Here is an 18250-nt window from a genome sequence, read left to right as displayed (position 1 = left end):
TCCATTGATGTCATTGGGGGTTAGTCTGTCTCCATTCTTCTTGTAGTTCATAATCAGCTCCTTTGTTTTTGCAACATTGAAGGAGAGATTGTTTTCTTGACACCACGGTGGCAGGGTGATGAGTTCTTAAAGAGGGGTAACTTTGAAGGTATGAGACGTGAATTAGCTAAGATAGACTGGCAAATGACACTTAAAGGATTGACGGTGGATATGCGATGGCAAGCATTTAAAGATTGTATGGATAAACTACAACAATTGTTCATCCCAGTTTGGCAAAAGAATAAATCAAGGAAGGTAGTGCACCCGTGGCTGACAAGAGAAATTAGGGATAGTATCAATTCCAAAGAAGAAGCATACAAGTTAGCCAGAAAAAGTGGATCACCTGAGGACTGGGAGAAATTCAGAGTTCAGCAGAGGAGGGCAAAGGGGAAAAAAGACTATGAGAGAAAACTGGCAAGGAACATAAAAACTGACTGTAAAAGCTTTTATAGATATGTGAAAAGAAAAAGATTGGTTAAGACAAATGTAGGTCCCCTACAGACAGAAACAGGTGAATTGATTATGGGGAGCAAGAACATGGCAGACCAATTGAATAATTACTTTGGTTCTGTCTTCACTAAGAAGGACATAAATAATCTTCTGGAAATAGTAGGGGACAGAGGGTCCAGTGAGATGGAGGAACTGAGCGAAATACATGTTAGTAAGGAAGTGGTGTTGGGTAAATTGAAGGGATTAAAAGCAGATAAATCCCCAGGGCCAGATGGTCCGCATCCCAGAGTGCTTAAGGAAGTAGCCCAAGAAATAGTGGATGCATTAGTGATAATTTTTCAAAACTCGTTAGATTCTGGACTAGTTCCTGAGGATTGGAGGGTGGCTAATGTAACCCCACTTTTTAAAAAAGGAGGGAGAGAGAAACCGGGGAATTATAGACCGGTTAGCCTAACGTCAGTGGTGGGGAAACTGCTGGAGTCAGTTATCAAAGATGTGATAACAGCACATTTGGAAGGCGGTGAAATGATCGGACAAAGTCAGCATGGATTTGTGAAAGGAAAATGATGTCTGACGAACCTCTCAGAATTTTTTGAGGATGTAACTAGTAGAGTGGATAGCAGAGAACCAGTGGATGTGGTATATTTGGATTTTCAAAAGGTCCCACACAGGAGATTAGTGTGGAAACTTAAAGCACACGGTATTGGGGGTAAGGTATTGATGTGGATAGAGAATTGGTTGGCAGACAGGAAGCAAAGAGTGGGAATAAACGGGACCTTTTCAGAATGGCAGGCAGTGACTAGTGGGGTACCGCAAGGCTCAGTGCTGGGACCCCAGTTGTTTACAATATATATTAATAACTTGGATGAGGGAATTAAATGCAGCATCTCCAAGTTTGCGGATGACACGAAGCTGGGGGGCAGTGTTAACTGTGAGGAGGATGCTAAGAGGATGCAGGGTGACTTGGATAGGTTGGGTGAGTGGGCAAATTCATGGCAGATGCAATTTAATGTGGATAAATGTGAAGTTATCCACTTTGGTGGCAAAAATAGGAAAACAGATTATTATCTGAATGGTGGCCGATTAGGAAAAGGGGAGGTGCAATGAGACCTGGGTGTCATTATACACCAGTCATTGAAAGTGGGCATGCAGGTACAGCAGGCGGTGAAAAAGGCAAATGGTATGCTGGCATTTATAGCGAGAGGATTCGAGTACAGGAGCAGGGAGGTACTACTGCAGTTGTACAAGGCCTTGGTGAGACCACACCTGGGGTATTGTGTGCAGTTTTGGTCCCCTAATCTGAGGAAAGACATCCTTGCCATAGAGGGAGTACAAAGAAGGTTCACCAGATTGATTCCTGGGATGGCAGGACTTTCATATGAAGAAGGACTGGATGAACTGGGCTTGTACTCGTTGGAATTTAGAAGATTGAGGGGGGATCTGATTGTAATGTATAAAATCCTAAAGGGATTGGACAGGCTAGATGCAGGAAGATTGTTCCCGATGTTGGGGAAGTCCAGAACGAGGGGTCACAGTTTGAGGATAGAGGGGAAGCCTTTTAGGACCGAGATTAGGAAAAACTTCTTCACACAGAGAGTGGTGAATCTGTGGAATTCTCTGCCACAGGAAACAGTTGAGGCCAGTTCATTGGCTATATTTAAGAGGGAGTTAGATATGGCCCTTGTGGCTAAAGGGATCAGGGGGTATGGAGAGAAGGCAGGTACAGGGTTCTGAGTTGGATGATCAGCCATGATCATACTGAATGGCGGTGCAGGCTCGAAGGGCCGAATGGCCTACTCCTGCACCTATTTTCTATGTTTCTAGGTTTCAACTTGAACTGCCGTGTCACTGCTCCAGCCCTACATAACTGCTGGTGATATCGCGCCTCGGCAGGCATTTCATCCACTGTCACACCTCACTTTGCTGAGAGTTAGGCAGAATTGCTGGACATGTGTTGGACAACAACAGCAGGGTTTATGGGACCCGTGGAGGAACACACAGACTTCTGGAGTAATACCCATTTACAGACAAGCAGAGCAAAGGCCTGGGTTGGAATTGGTTAACTGCAGGGTTTGCCATCCATCGGTGACTTCAGCCTGTTAACAAATGCCCTGCCTATTTGTACAAATCAATCTGCTGTGGCCAGACAGCCAGTGCATTGGGCAAAGGAAACCCTTTTGCACTGAGAGGCTCCACTAGCTGTCCACGAGAGGAGATGGTCTCTCCAGCAGCCTCTGGGTGGATGGATATTGGAAAGGAAGATGGTAAGGAACGGCAATGGTAGATAAGATGGTGGAGGGAGGGAATTCTATGCTCAGGACCACTGCTTCATCTCACCTCTTCTGACAATAACCGATGTACTCTGTAAACCTGAGCTCATCTGGAAGTGTTGTCCCTGTCCGAACTATTGCAGTCCTGTTCACCGTTCACCTCTGTGCTGACTTCAACAACATCTTACCCTTTTCTGTCCCCGTAATTTCCTGCACCCTGACCGCTGCCCCCTGCTCAGCACCATACTTAACTGCTGAAGCTGGCTAAGGGTCCTCACTCGGCCTTGTTTCTCTCCTCAACCAGAAACTTGCCACTTTCAGCAAAGGTCACCATCAGGAGGCTGATGCAGGTTATTCTGGATAGAATGGAACCGTTGACAGTAACAATCATATCATCTGATTGGGAAGCTCCTGCCAAAGTGCCCCATTTGCAAACATGGGGACTGTTCACTTTGCAAATTGGGTTGGAGACGAAACAGATTGAGGAGCAAGTTGCTACATGTGTTGACCTGCTCCGACATTGGTGCAGTGTCCCTGCCGCCAGTGGCGGTCCTCTCTCCCCACCCCACAACATTTTTAAACATTCTCTCCACAGCAACTTCATTTTCAAACTCAATCGTATCAAGGCAGCCAAGAACCACCTAAATGATGTTCTGAGCCATTTGAATGGGTTTAATTACACTTCAGTCCACTGGTTGTTCATCTTCCTTTTTGTCATGCTCCTCCTCACTTTCTTCATCTTCTTGGGAGGTGCTCTGCAGGGCAGACAGAAATACACAGAACAGATTTAAAACAGGAAGACAGCCCGGCTATTGTGCAACACACATCAAAGTTGCTGGTGAACGCGGCAGGCCAGGCAGCATCTCTAGGAAGAGGTACAGTCGACGTTTTGGGCCGAGACCCTTCGTCAGGACTAACTGAAGGAAGAGTTAGTAAGAGATTTGAAAGTGGAGGGGGAGGGGGAGATCCAAAATGATAGGAGAAGACAGGAGGGGGAGGGATAGAGCCAAGAGCTGGAAAGTTGATGGGCAAAAGGGGATACGAGGCTGGAGAAGGGAGAGGATCATGGGACGGGAGGCCTAGGGTGAAAGAAAGGGGGAGCTGGAGGCTGGTGGGGTGGTAGGTGAGGACAAGGGGAACCCTATTCCTAGTGGGGTGGCGGGAGGATGGAGTGAGAACAGATGTGCGTGAAATGGGGGAGATGCGTTTAAGAGCAGAGTTGATGGTGGAGCAAGGGAAGCCCCTTTCTTTAAAAAAGGAGGACATCTCCTTTGTCCTGGAATGAAAAGCCTCATCCTGAGAGCAGATGCGGCGGAGACGGAGGAATTGCAAGAAGGGGATGGCGGGGAGACCGTTTCGCTGAACACCTACACTCTGTCCGCCAGAGAAAGCAGGATCACCCAGTGGCCACACATTTTAATGCTACATCCCATTCCCATTCTGACATGTCTATCCACAGCCTCCTCTACTGTAAAGATAAAGCCACACTCAGGTTGGAGGAACAACACCTTATATTCCGTCTGGGTAGCCTCCAACCTGATGCCATGAACATTGACTTCTCTAACTTCCGTTAATGCCCCACCTCCCCTTTGTACCCCATCCATTATTTATTATTATTTTTTTCTTTTCCCTTTTTTTCTCTCAATTTTTTCTCCCTCTGTCCCTCCCACTATACCCTTGCCCATCCTCTGCCTCCCCTCCCCTTTCTTTCTCCCTAGGCCTCCCGTCCCATGATCCTCTCCCTTCTCCAGCCTCGTATCCCTTTTGCCAAACAACTTTCCAGCTCTCAGCTCCATCCCTCCCCTCCTGTCTTCTCCTATCATTTCGGATTTCCCGCTCCCACTTTCAAATCTCTTACTATTTCGTCTTTCAGTTAGTCCTGGCGAAGGGTCTCGGTCCAAAACGTCGACTGTACCTCTTCCTAGAGATGCTGCCTGGCCTGCTGCGTTCACCAGCATTTTTTATGTGTGTTGCTTGAATTTCCAGCATCTGCAGATTTCCTTGTGCCTGCTATTGTGCGGCCAGCAAACCCAGCAAAAGAGAAACTACAGATCAAGCAACGTCTGTGGGGGTGGTCGGGGAAGCAAATTTCAGGTCAGGACCCTGCGCAAGACCCTTACCTTTATCTGTGCACAAATCCAATGCTATTATTCTCCCCAAATCAAGTCCCCATTGGCTGATCTTTTTCTGTCAACAGCGAAAAGTTAGGTGCCACAGGGGTGAGCTTGACACTAGGGTGACAGTTCAGGGTTCAATCTGGGTGCTCCAGGTTGCTCCCACTGTCCAAAGATATACTGTACCGGTTAGTAATTTAATTGGCCGTTGTAAATTGTCCTGTGATTATGCTAGGATTAAATAGGTGGGTTGCTGTGGGCCTCGTCTGTGCTCTAAATAAATAAATTAAATTGGCTGGCCTGTCATGAAACTTGGTACATGGGCAATAGTATGTACCATTCTTAAAAAGGCATTTTTGAATAAGATGAAGAGAAGGCCGATATAGTTTCTCAATAAGTATCATACAATCAAAGGCAAGCGACCTGTAGATTGTAATATGGAAACACAAATTCCAAACTGGAAAAATGGTGCACTTTGATCATCACTTCGTTAGCAACAAAAGTTTGAAAAGTAATACTTACGTTTTGACATTGTGTTATCATGTCAACTAGCTTTCCTACAAAAGGAAAGAAAGGCCATTCAACACATCTTTCAACAAATTGTCTTTCATTCTGCATTGGTTTTTGGTGGCGCTTCCCCATTCTCTTGCAAAAGCGATTTAAATATAACACAGTTTCTACAATGTAGTGAAGAAAGCAGAGTGAGGAACAGGCAAAGATTTCTCTGTTCTCACTGCTGCCTTCCCGTGGAAACACTGGCACCTTCACCTTTGATGTTTCGGAAGGTAGGAAAGGCAAGTTTATCTGCAGTGTTACCACTACACATCAGTAGGTGCTGTGAATGACAACAGCCAGCCTCTGCTCTACCTTGTCCAGACCATGTCCTCAAAGCAGCCCAGGAGCTCTCCCTGAGCCCACCCCCCTTGGTATATCACTGCGACTGGAAAGAATTGTGGGCAGGAGGAGGAACATAGGTCTTGCACTGGGACTAAGGTAGATTAGACCATAAAACACAGGAGCAGAATTAGCCATTCAGCCCATCGGATCTGCTTCACCGTGGCTAATATACGTTCCTTCTCAGTCCCATTCTCCTGCCTTCTCCTCATAACCTTTGACACCCTTACTCATCAAAAACCTATCAACCTCAGTCTTAAATATACTCAAAGACTTGCCTCCACAGCCACCTGTTGCAACGAACGCCACAGATTCACCACTGACTGAAGAATTCCTCCTGATCTTTGTTCTAAATGGATGTCCTTCTGTTCTGACGTTGCGCCCACTGGTCCTAGACTCGCCCACTATTGGAACCATCCTCCCCACATCCACTCTATCCAGACCTTTTGATATGTATCCCCCTCATTCCTCTAAACTCCAGTCAGTCTTTATGTATATCTCAGGCAGAGGTTGATAGATTCTTGATTGGTCAGGACATGAAGGGTATGGGAGAAAGCAGGAGACTGGAGCTGAGAAGAAAATTGGATCAGCCATGATGAAATAGCAAAGGAAACTCGGTGGGCCCTATAGCCTAATTCTGCTCCTGTATCGTATGGTCTAATGGAGTACGGGCCCAGAACCATCAAGCGTTCCCCATATGTTAACCTTTCATTTGCATGATTAAGTGGAGAACTGGCTCTCAAAATGCTATCTATATGTAACTGCAGTGCTTAGGCAACTGCAATCACACCTGAAAGCCACAACCTCTACCGGGCAGCTCCTGCAGATCCTCTAAATCACTCAACACCTCGACTGGAGAATCTGTCCCTACTCCTTTATCACTAAACATCACCACACGAGATTCTGCAAAGGCTAGAAATCCAGATTAACAGACACCAAGTGCTGGAGTAACTCAGCAAATCGGGTTGGGGGAGGGGGGAATAAATAGTTGACGAATATAGGTCAGCGATCAGGTTTGGGCAGGGTGTACCTGACCCTATCAGCAATGTCTGTTTCCTGGATTAGATTGAAAAAAATCACCAGAAATCCTAACTTCACTTTAATTGACAATACAGTTCTGAGTGCCAGGTGCAGACAGCAGATTTATACACAACACAGACAAAATGTGGAGAAGCTCAGCAAGTCAGATAACATCTATGGAGAGGATTAAACAGTCAACGTCAGGACTCTCCATAGATGCTGCCTACCTGCTGAGTTCCTCCAGCATTTTGTGTGTGTTGCTCTGGATTTCCAGCATCTGCAGATTCTCTTGTGTTAAAGGCTTCTCCCCAGTTTCTCAGCTCCTGGGTTTGAAGTAAACTTCTCATTGGTCTCTCCTCATCCTCCCTCCTACAAATATTTAGTTACAATTTCAACACTTCTGCTGTTCAATGCTATATTAACCTTTTCTATGAAGCTACACAGAGGCCAACCAATGAAAACTAAAGTAGTTTGGATCATACAACTGAGAAATCTTCTGACAATCATTTACTGGACTTGGTTAGACAGATTGTTTTAGATCCTATATCAGAAATCTGGCTTTAGTTGGGAAGGCAGCCAAATGATAGGGTTCTAAGAGTAAACCTAGCAATTATTGGCCTGGGAGTTTGACGTCAGTGGTGGGTAAATTGATGGAAAGTATTCTTAGAGATGGTATATATAATTATCTGGCTAGACAGGGTCTGATTAGGAACAGTCAACATGGATTTGTGCGTGGAAGGTCATGTTTGACAAATCTTATTGAATTTTTTGATGAGGTTACTAGGAAAGTTGACGAGGATAAAGCAGCGGATGTTGTCTATATGGACTTCAGTAAGGCCTTTGACAAGGTTCCACACGGAAGGTTAGTTAGGAAGGTTCAATCGATAGGTATTAATATTGAAGTAGTAAAATGGATTCAGCAGTGGCTGGATGGGAGATGCCAGAGAGCAGTGGTGGATAACTGTTTGTCAGATTGGAGGCCGGTGACTAGTGGTGTGCCTCAGGGATCTGTACTGGGTCCAATGTTGTTTGTCATATACATTAATGATCTGGATGATGGGGTGGTAAATTGGCTTAGTAAGTATGCAGATGATACTAAGACAGGTGGAGTTGTGGATAAAGAAGTAGGCTTTTAAAGCTTGCAGAGAGATTTAGGCCAGTTAGAAGAGTGGGCTGAAAGATGGCACATGGAGTTTAATGTCGAAAAATGTGAGGTGCTACATTTTGGTGGGACTAATGAAAATAGGACATACATGGTAAATGGTAGGGCATTGAAGAATGCAATAGAACAGAGGGATCTAGGAATAATGGTGCATAGTTTCCTGAAAGTGGAATCTCATGTGGATAGGGTGGTGAAGAAAGCTTTTGGTATGCTGGCCTTTATAAATCAGAGCATTGAGTATAGGAGTTGCGATGTAATGTTAAAATTGTACAAGGCATTGGTGAGACCAAATTTGGAGTACTGTGTGCAGTTCTGGTTACCGAATTATAGGAAAGATGTCAACAAAATAGAGAGAATACAGAGAAGATTTACTAGAATGTTACCTGGGTTTCATCACCTAAGTTACAGAGAAAGGTTGAACAAGTTGGGTCTTTATTCTTTGGAGCGTAGAAGGTTGAGGGGGAACTTGATAGAGGTATTTAAAATTATGAGGGGGATAGATAGAGTTGACGTGGATAGACTTTTTCCATTGAGAGTGGGGGAGATTCAAACAAGAGGACACGAGTTGAGAGTTAAAGGGCAAAAGTTTAGGGGTAACATGAGGGGGAACTTCTTTACTCAGAGAGTGGTAGCTGTGTGGAACGAGCTTCCAGCAGAAGTGTTTGAGGCAGGTTCGATGTTGTTGTTTAAAGTTAAATTGGATAGCTATATGGACAGGAAAGGAATGGAGGGTTATGGGCTGAGTGCAGGTCGGTGGGACTAGGTGAGAGTAAGCGTTCGGCCCGGAGTAGAAGGACCGAGATGGCCTGTTTCCATGCTGTAATTGTTACATGGTTATATGGATTCATGTAAAGTGTTTCTGATGTACAGCTCCACTGCAAAGTCTCTTTAAGTGATGACCAACCTAACCTGAAGAAGTGTAAATCATCTTTTCAAAGGGAGCTCAGTGAGACCCTCTCTCACTGCTAGCTCTCTGCGATCTCTGCTGCCTTCCAACTCTTTGACTACGTACTCCCCCAGAGGTTTGGAGGGAGCAACACCTCACATTCAGTCTGGGTATTGCGTGAACATTGGTTTCTCTAACCTCTGGTAATTCTTTCCCCTCCATTCCTCCTTCCTCCATTCCTCATTCTGATGCCCCTCCTACCTCCTCTATTCTCCTCACCGTCCTATCACCTCCTCCTTCCCATTCTCCCATGGTCCACTCTTCTCTATCAGATTCCTTCTGCTCCAGCCCTTAACCTTCCCCATCCACCTATTAGCTTGTCCTTCCCTTTTCCCCACCTTTTTACTGACATCTTCCCCCTTCCTTTCCAGTCTTGATGAAGGGTCTTGGCCCAAAATGCCAACTGTTTATTCATTTACTTCAGTGCTTCCTGAGCCGCTGAGATCCCCAGTATGTTCTGTTTGAGGAAGAGGATTTCTTGGAATGTATGCGGGATGGTTTTTTGAACCAACATGTCGAGGAACCAACTAGAGAGCAGGCTATTCTGGACTGGGTTTTGAGCAATGAGGAAGGGTTAATTAGCAATCTTGTCGTGAGAGGCCCCTTGGGTAAGAGTGACCATAATATGGTGGAATTCTTCATTAAGATGGAGAGTGACATAGTTAATTCAGAAACAAAGGTTCTGAACTTAAAGAGGGGTAACTTTGAAGGTATGAGACGTGAATTAGCTAAGATAGACTGGCAAATGACACTTAAAGGATTGACGGTGGATATTCAATGGCAAGCATTTAAAGGTTGAATGGATGAACTACAACAATTGTTCATCCCAGTTTGGCAAAAGAATAAATCAAGGAAGGTAGTGCACCCGTGGCTGACAAGAGAAATTAGGGATAGTATCAATTCCAAAGAAGAAGCATACAAATTAGCCAGAGAAAGTGGCTCACCTGAGGACTGGGAGAAATTCAGAGTTCAGCAGAGGAGGACAAAGGGCTTAATTAGGAAGGGGAAAAAAGATTATGAGAGAAAACTGGCAGGGAACATAAAAACGGACTGTAAAAGCTTTTATAGATATGTAAAAAGGAAAAGACTGGTAAAGACAAATGTAGGTCCCCTGCAGACAGAAACAGGTGAATTGATTATGGGGAGCAAGGACATGGCAGACCAATTGAATAATTACTTTGGTTCTGTCTTCACTAAGGAGGACATGAATAATCTTCCAGAAATAGTAGGGGACAGAAGGTCCAGTGAGATGGAGGAACTGAGCAAAATACATGTTAGTAGGGAAGTGGTGTTTGGTAAATTGAAAGGATTGAAGGCAGATAATTCCCCAGGGCCAGATGGTCTGCATCCCAGAGTGCTTAAGGAAGTAGCCCAAGAAATAGTGGATGCATTAGTGATAATTTTTCAAAACTCGTTAGATTCTGGACTAGTTCCTGAGGATTGGGTGGTGGCTAATGTAACTCCACTTTTTAAAAAAGGAGGGAGAGAGAAACCGGGGAATTATAGACCGGTTAGCCTAACGTCGGTGGTGGGGAAACTGCTGGAGTCAGTTATCAAGGATGTGATAACAGCACATTTGGAAAGTGGTGAAATCATCGGACAAAGTCAGCATGGATTTGTGAAAGGAAAATCATGTCTGACGAATCTCATAGAATTTTTTGAGGATGTAACTAGTAGAGTGGATAGGGGAGAACCACTGGATGTGGTATATTTGGATTTTCAGAAGGCTTTTGACAAGGTCCCACACAGGAGATTAGTGTGCAAACTTAAAGCACACGGTATTGGGGGTAAGGTATTGGTGTGGGTGGAGAGTTGGTTAGCAGACAGGAAGCAAAGAGTGGGAATAAACGGGACCTTTTCAGAATGGCAGGTGGTGACTAGTGGGGTACCGCAAGGCTCAGAGCTGGGACCCCAGTTGTTTACAATATATATTAATGACTTGGATGAGGGAATTAAATGCAGCATCTCCAAGTTTGCGGATGACACAAAGCTGGGGGGCAGTGTTAGCTGTGAGGAGGATGCTAAGAGGATGCAGGGTGACTTGGATAGGTTGGGTGAGTGGGCAAATTCATGGCAGATGCAATTTAATGTGGATAAATGTGAAGTTATCCACTTTGGTGGCAAAAATAGGAAAACAGATTATTATCTGAATGGTGGCCGATTAGGAAAAGGGGAGGTGCAATGAGACCTGGGTGTCATTATACACCAGTCATTGAAAGTGGGCATGCAGGTACAGCAGGCGGTGAAAAAGGCGAATGGTATGCTGGCATTGATAGCGAGAGGATTCAAGTACAGGAGCAGGGAGGTACTACTGCAGTTGTACAAGGCCTTGGTGAGACCACACCTGGAGTATTGTGTGGAGTTTTGGTCCCCTAATCTGAGGAAAGACATCCTTGCCATAGAGGCAGTACAAAGAAGGTTCACCAGATCGATTCTTGGGATGGCAGGACTTTCATATGAAGAAAGACTGGATGAACTGGGCTTGTACTCGTTGGAATTTAGAAGATTGAGGGGGGATCTGATTGAAACGTATAAGATCCTAAAGGGATTGGACAGGCTAGATGCAGGAAGATTGTTCCCGATGTTGCGGAAGTCCAGAACGAGGGGTCACAGTTTGAGGATACAGGGGAAGCCTTTTAGGACCGAGATTAGGAAAAACTTCTTCACACAGAGAGTGGTGAATCTGTGGAATTCTCTGCCACAGGAAGCAGTTGAGGGCAGTTCATTGGCTATATTTAAGAGGGAGTTAGATATGGCCCTTGTGGCTACGGGGGTCGGGGTATGGAGGGAAGGCTGGGGCGGGGTTCTGAGTTGGTTGATCAGCCATGATCATAATAAATGGCGGTGCAGGCTCGAAGGGACGAATGGCCTACTCCTGCACCTATTTTCTATGTTTGTTGCTTAAAATTAACAATATGGACATTGGACAAAGGTTGAGATGTCTGATTTAACGAAAGAGCACATCTAATTAATTACAAACTGGAGGTTGACTGAAGCCAAACCAAGCAACAAATGCAAAAACATGAATGAGTAACACCTACAAGACACTGGGGGAGCTCAGCAGCTCAGGCAGAAGGAGCCAGACAGATGAGAAGAATGGGCAAGTCAGTTGCAGATGGAATACAGTGTCGGGAAGTGTATGGTCATACACTTTGGTAGAAGAAATAAAGGCGTAGACTATTTTCTAAATGAGAGGAGTGCAAGGAGACTTGGGAGTGTAAGGAGACTTGGGAGTCCACGTGCAGGATTGTCTAAAGGTTAACTTGCAGGTTGAGTTGGTGGTGAGGAAGGCAAATGCCATGTTATCATTCATTTCAAGAGGACTAGAACACAAAAGCAAGGATGTAATACTGAGGCTTTATAAGTTGGCGGTCAGACCACACTTGGAGTATTGTGAGCAGTTTTGGGCCCCTTGTCTAAGTGAAGATGTGTTAGCATTGGAGAGAGTCCAGAGGAGGTTCATAAGAATGACCCCAGGAATGAAAAGGTTATCATATGTGGAACATTTGATGTCTCTGGGCCTGTACTCAGTAGATTCTGGAGGATCTCAGTACAACCTATCCAATATTGATAGGCCTAGATAAAGTGGATGTGGAAAGGATATTTCCTATAATTGGGATATCCATTTAGAACAGAGATGAGGAGGAATTTCTTTAGCCGAATGGTGGTGAATCTGTGGAATTCATTGCCATGGTCAGCCGTGGAGGCCAAGTCATTGGGTATATTTAAAGTGAGTTGAGATAATTGGGTGTTACTCTGGTTGGCAGTCAGTGGTGAGCAGTGTGCTACAGGGATTGATGCTTGGCTGTGACTGTTCACGATTTACATTAACGATCTGGAAGAGCGGGCTGACTGGAGTGGATCTAAGTTTGCAGACTGAGCGCAAAGGATACGGGGAGTCTGCAGAGACATATGGATAGGTTGGGTGAGCGGGCAAGGGTCTGGCAGTTGGAGTACAGTGTTGATAAATGTGAGGTCATCCACTTTGGAAGGAAAAATGGAAGATCAGATTATTATTTAAATTGTAAAAGATCGAAGCATGCTGCTGTGCTGAGGGACTTGGGAGGGCTTGTGCATAAATCACAAAAGATTGGTTTACAGGTGCAGCAGGCTATCAAGAAGGCAGATGGAATGTTGGCCTTCATTGCTAGAGGGATTGAATTCAAGACCAGGGAGGTCATGCTGCAACTATGCAGGGTATTGGTGAGGCTGCACCTGGAGTACTGTGTGCAGCCTGGTCTCCATACTTGAGGAAGGATATACTGACTTTGGAGGCAGTGCAAAGGAGGTTCACCAGGTTGATTCCAGAGATGAAGGGGTTAACCTATGAGGAGAGATTGAGTTGCCTGGGACTGTACTGGCTGGAATTCAGGAGGATGAGAGGAGATCTAATAGAAACATATAAAATTATGAAAGGGATAGATAAGATAGAGGCAGGAAAGTTGTTTCCACTGGTAGGTGAGACTGGAACTAGGAAACTAGGGGACATAGAAATATAGAAAACCTACAGCACAATACAGACCCTTCGGCCCACAAAGCTGTGATGAACTTGTACTTACTTTAGAAATTACCTACGGTTACCCATTCTATTTTTCTAAGCTCCATGTACCTATCCAGGAGCCTCTTAAAAGACCCTATTGCCTATTCACACGGCCTCAAGATTCGGGGGAGTAGATTTAGGATGGAGATGAGGGGGAACTGCTTTTCCCAGAGAGTAGTGAATCTGTGGAATTCTCTGCCTAATGAAGCAGTGGAGGCTACCTCAGTAAATATATTTAAGACAAGGTTGGATAGATTTTTGCATCGTAAGGGAAATAAAGGTTATGGGGAAAAGGCAGGCAGGTGGAGATGAGTCCATGGCCAGATCAGCCATGATCTTATTGAATGGCGGGGCCGGCTCGACGGGCCAGATGGCCGACTCCTGCTCCTATTTCTTATGCTCTTATGTAAACACAATAGGATAAAGTTAAATAGATAGATACTTTATTGATCCCAGAGGAAATTGCAGTGTCACAGTAGCATTAGAAGTGCACAGATATATAAATATTAGAAGAGAAGTAAGAAAGAATAAGTTAGCTCAAACAGTCCAACAGGAGGTGGGTGGGGTCATCACTTCCCCAGCTATAGGCTGACTGATTACAGAGCCTAATGGCCAAGGATAAGAATGACCTTAGATAGCTCTCTTTGGAGCAGTGTAGTTGTCTTAGCCTATTATTAAAAGTGCTCCTCTTTCAGCCAAGGTGGCATGCAGAGGATTGCCCAGAATTGCCAGGATTTTCCGTATATAAAAAAATAAAGACACAATACATATAAATACATAAAATAGCTTAAATGCATGGATTGATTGTATGTCCATAAAGTGACACTAGGCACAGGAGTGTCTGTACATAAGGTGACTGACAGGAAATAATAAAGTCATGGTGGTTAGGGGTGGGTCAGTGTGTGGGGTGTTGATCAACCTTACTGCTTAGGGAAAGTAACTATTTTTGGGTCTGGTGGACCTGGTGTGGATGCTACGTAGCCTCCTCCCTGATGGGAGTGGGACAAACGGTCCATGAGCAGGGTGGATGGGATCCTTCATGATTTTACTGGGCATCTTTATGTATATATGTCCTCGATGGTGGGTAGGTTGCTGCTGGTGATGCAGTGGCAGTTTTGACTACTCATCAGAGAGCCTGAATGTTTGTCTTCATGTTGTGTAAGTCACTGGAAAGCCTGTATGACAGTGCGCAAGCCTTCAAATGCCCACAACCGCTGTGGTAAAGAATTTGTTGCTGGGCATCAGGGTTGTAAAATCCTGCACCTTCTCTGGGTCCATACTGCTTCGTCCTGCTCTGCCACAGTTGCTGGTGTGGGGTTGGACAGCAGTGCCAGTCCCTTGGGAGTGTTTCTGAAGGGGAGAGTCTATGTGGGCAGGGTGGTAGGCATCATTTTGAAGGCCATGGCGGGGTTCATATGCTGCTACGTAAAACAAGAGTAACCAGATTGGCAGAGTTGTTGCGTGGACTGGTGGACAAAGTGCCTTTTGGCAGTGGAGAGTGCAGCAACATCTGCTCATCCTGGAGGCTTCTACACCCCACCTGCTGGTTATCCCCATCACTGCAGTGAACAGTGTTGTTTTCATTGTAAACACAAGCTGGTATTTATCGACCTGTGTACCCACTTTCAAGGAGCTTTGAACTTGGATCCGAAGATCTCTCTGCTCAGCAACACCATTAACATCTTGTCCTTAACAGTGTACTGTCTCCTTCCATTTGCCCTACCAAGATACAACACCTCACATTTATCTGGGTGAAACTCCAACTGCCATTTCTCAGCCCATAACTGCAACTGATCTATATCAAGCTATATTCTTTGCCAGCCTTCTACACCATCCACAACTCCACCAATCTTGGTATCATCCGCAAATTTTCCAACCCACTTAGCTACATTTTCACCCATGTCATTTATATACATCCAAACAGCAGAGGCCCCGTGGAACTCCACTAATTACAGACCTCCAGCTCGAACAAGTCCCTTCAACCACCTTCCTCCAACTCTCTCCGCACAAGCCAGTGCTGAACCCAAACAGGCAGTTAGCCGTGGATCCCACGGACCTTAATCTTCTGGATTCACTGTGGATCCCATATATCTTGATCTTCTGGATTTGCCTCCAGAAGGACTTTGAGGGACTACTAAAATCCATGTAGACAACATCCACTGCACCACCCTCATGAATCACGCTCGTCACCCTGTCAGAAAACTCAGTCAAGTTGGTAAGACACGACCTGCCCCACAGAAAGCCATGTTGATTCTCCCTAACTGGGCTATGGGTTTCCAAATGCTGAAACACCCTATCCCTAAGAACCTTTCCCAGTTATTTCCCTACAACTGACGTGAGACTCACCGGTGTATAGGGGAGTGAGGGAACGTCGACTCAGGCCATGAGAGGCCTGCGTCGGACTATAGATCCTAGGATTTTCTCTTGTTCCTTAAATAGAGGCACAATATTAGCCACTCGGCACTCCTCTGGGACCTCACCCAAATGATACGAAAATACTGGACATTTCTTGCCTCCTCCAATAACCTGGGGTAAATCCCATCAGAGCCTGGGCATTTTTCCACATTTATTCTTCTTAGGAGGCCCAACACTTCATTCACCTTGACCTCTAAATGCCCCAACATATTTATACACTCAGCACTGATCTTCAGGTCCTCCAAATCCTCTTCTTTGGTAAATACTGAAGCAAAGTATTCATTAAGTACCTCACTCACATTCTCTGCATCCAAGCAAATGTTCCCCCCTTTATTCTTGAGTGGTCCCACCCTCTCTCTGGTTATGCTCTTGCTCTTGATTTATGTATAGAATGCCTTCAGATTCATCTTAATCCTACTTGCCAAGGACTTTTCATGGCCCCTCCTGGTATTCCTAATTCCCTTCTTTAGTCCTTTTCTGGCTTCTTCAAACTTATTGATCCTAACTTCCAAAGCTTTGCATATGTAACGCGCCATAAGGATTCACTGCTACTGTAATGGCTTCTCTGTAATGTTCACTGCTGAGGTAACAGTTTCTCTGTAGCAGCAATGTTTGGGTTATGGCTGGAGATAACGGGATGCACGTTAGCCAATAAGAGATTGTTGCTGTGTCTTGTGAGTCTGGAAAGTTGTTTTTTCACGGTCTTTGTCGAGGAGAGAGGAAGAGGGAGGACGCGTGTGGAGAGAGCTGGCAGACCACCGGACGCAGTGGACTGGGATCTGAGGGTTCGAAGGTGGGCGACACTCGGAGGAGACCAATGGTGGAGGAATCACGTGAGCTCCAATGTGACTTTGACTTTGGGCCTTTTTTTTTGTTCATTTTCATTACTATCCCTATATTCAGGTTAAGATTCATAAAGTTCTGTCATTTAACTGCAGATGGTGTACTGTCTGATATTTTGCATTGTGAGTTTGTAACTGGAACATCCACACAAACGTGATGACCCAGTTTGGTGGGGCCGAAGGCTGATTCCCCTAGACGAACACGAGCTGGGCCAGCCTGAGGGTCACACATACTTTTCCCTTTTCTTCCTAACTGAATCCATCACATCTCTGGACGTCCAAGGTCCTCTTATCTTCAGAGGCGTAGGGTCGTTGAGAAGTTCAGCAGAGAAACAGGCCCTTTGGCTCATCCAGTCCATGTCAACTGCCTCCTCCCATCGACCTGCACTGGGACCAGAGCCCTGCATCCCAATCCTTCCTTCCAACTGGAACACATCTTTCCTGTACTCTGTGCAATTGATCTTTCAACACCCTCCACAGGTCTGATGTGGACTTGCCAGACAAAAGGTGTTCACAATTAACTGCCTAATGCCCTCATAATTTGCCCTACTCCAATTTAAAACTCTTCTGCAATTTCATACATATCCTTATCTACAGCTACCCCAAAAGTTAAGGAGTTGTAGAAACCCTACAGCACAATACAGGCCCTTCGATACACAAAGCTGTGCCAAACATGAACTTAGCTTAGAAATTACCGAACGTTACCCATAACCCTCTATTTTTCTAAGCTCCATGTACCTATCCAGGAGTCTCTTAGAAGACCCTATTGTATCCATCTCCACCACCATTGCTGGCAGCCCGTTCCACTCTCTCACCACTCTCTGTGTAAAAAACTTACCCCGGACGTCTCCTCTGTACCTACTTCCAAGCACCTTAAAACTGTGCCCTCTCGTGACAGCCATTTCAGCCCTGGGAAAAAGCCTCTGACTGTCCACACGATCAATGTCTCTCATCATCTTATACACCTCTATCAGGTCACCTATCATCCTCTGGCGCTCCAAGGAGAAAAGGCCGAGTTCAGTCAACCTATTCTCACAAGGCATGCTCCCCAATCCAGGCAACATCCTTGTAAATCCCCTCTGCACCCTTTCTATGGTTTCCACATCCTTCCTGTAGTGAGGCGACCAGAAATGAGCACCATACTCCAAGTGGGGTCTGACCAGGGTCCTTATAGCTATAACATTACCTCTCGGCTCCTAAACTCAATCCCAGGATTGATGAAGGCCAATGTACCGTATGCTTTCTTAACCACAGAGTCAACCTGCACAGCAGCTTTGTGTGTCCTAAGGACTCGGACCCCAAGATCCCTCTGAACCTCCACACTGCCAAGAGTCTTACCATTAATACTATATTCTGCCATCATATTTGCCCTACCAACATGAACCACCTCACACTTATCTGGGTTGAACTCCATCTGCCACTTCTCAGTCCAGTTTTGCATCCTATCAATGTCCCATTGTAACCTCTGACAGCCCTCCACACTATCCACAACACCCCAAACCTTTGAGCCATCAGCAAATTTACTAACCCATTCCTCCACTTCTTCATCCAGGTCATT

Source organism: Mobula birostris, chromosome 5 (assembly GCF_030028105.1).
Source record: "Mobula birostris isolate sMobBir1 chromosome 5, sMobBir1.hap1, whole genome shotgun sequence".
Lineage (NCBI taxonomy): Eukaryota > Metazoa > Chordata > Chondrichthyes > Myliobatiformes > Myliobatidae > Mobula > Mobula birostris.
Note: the sequence above shows the minus strand (reverse complement) of the source record.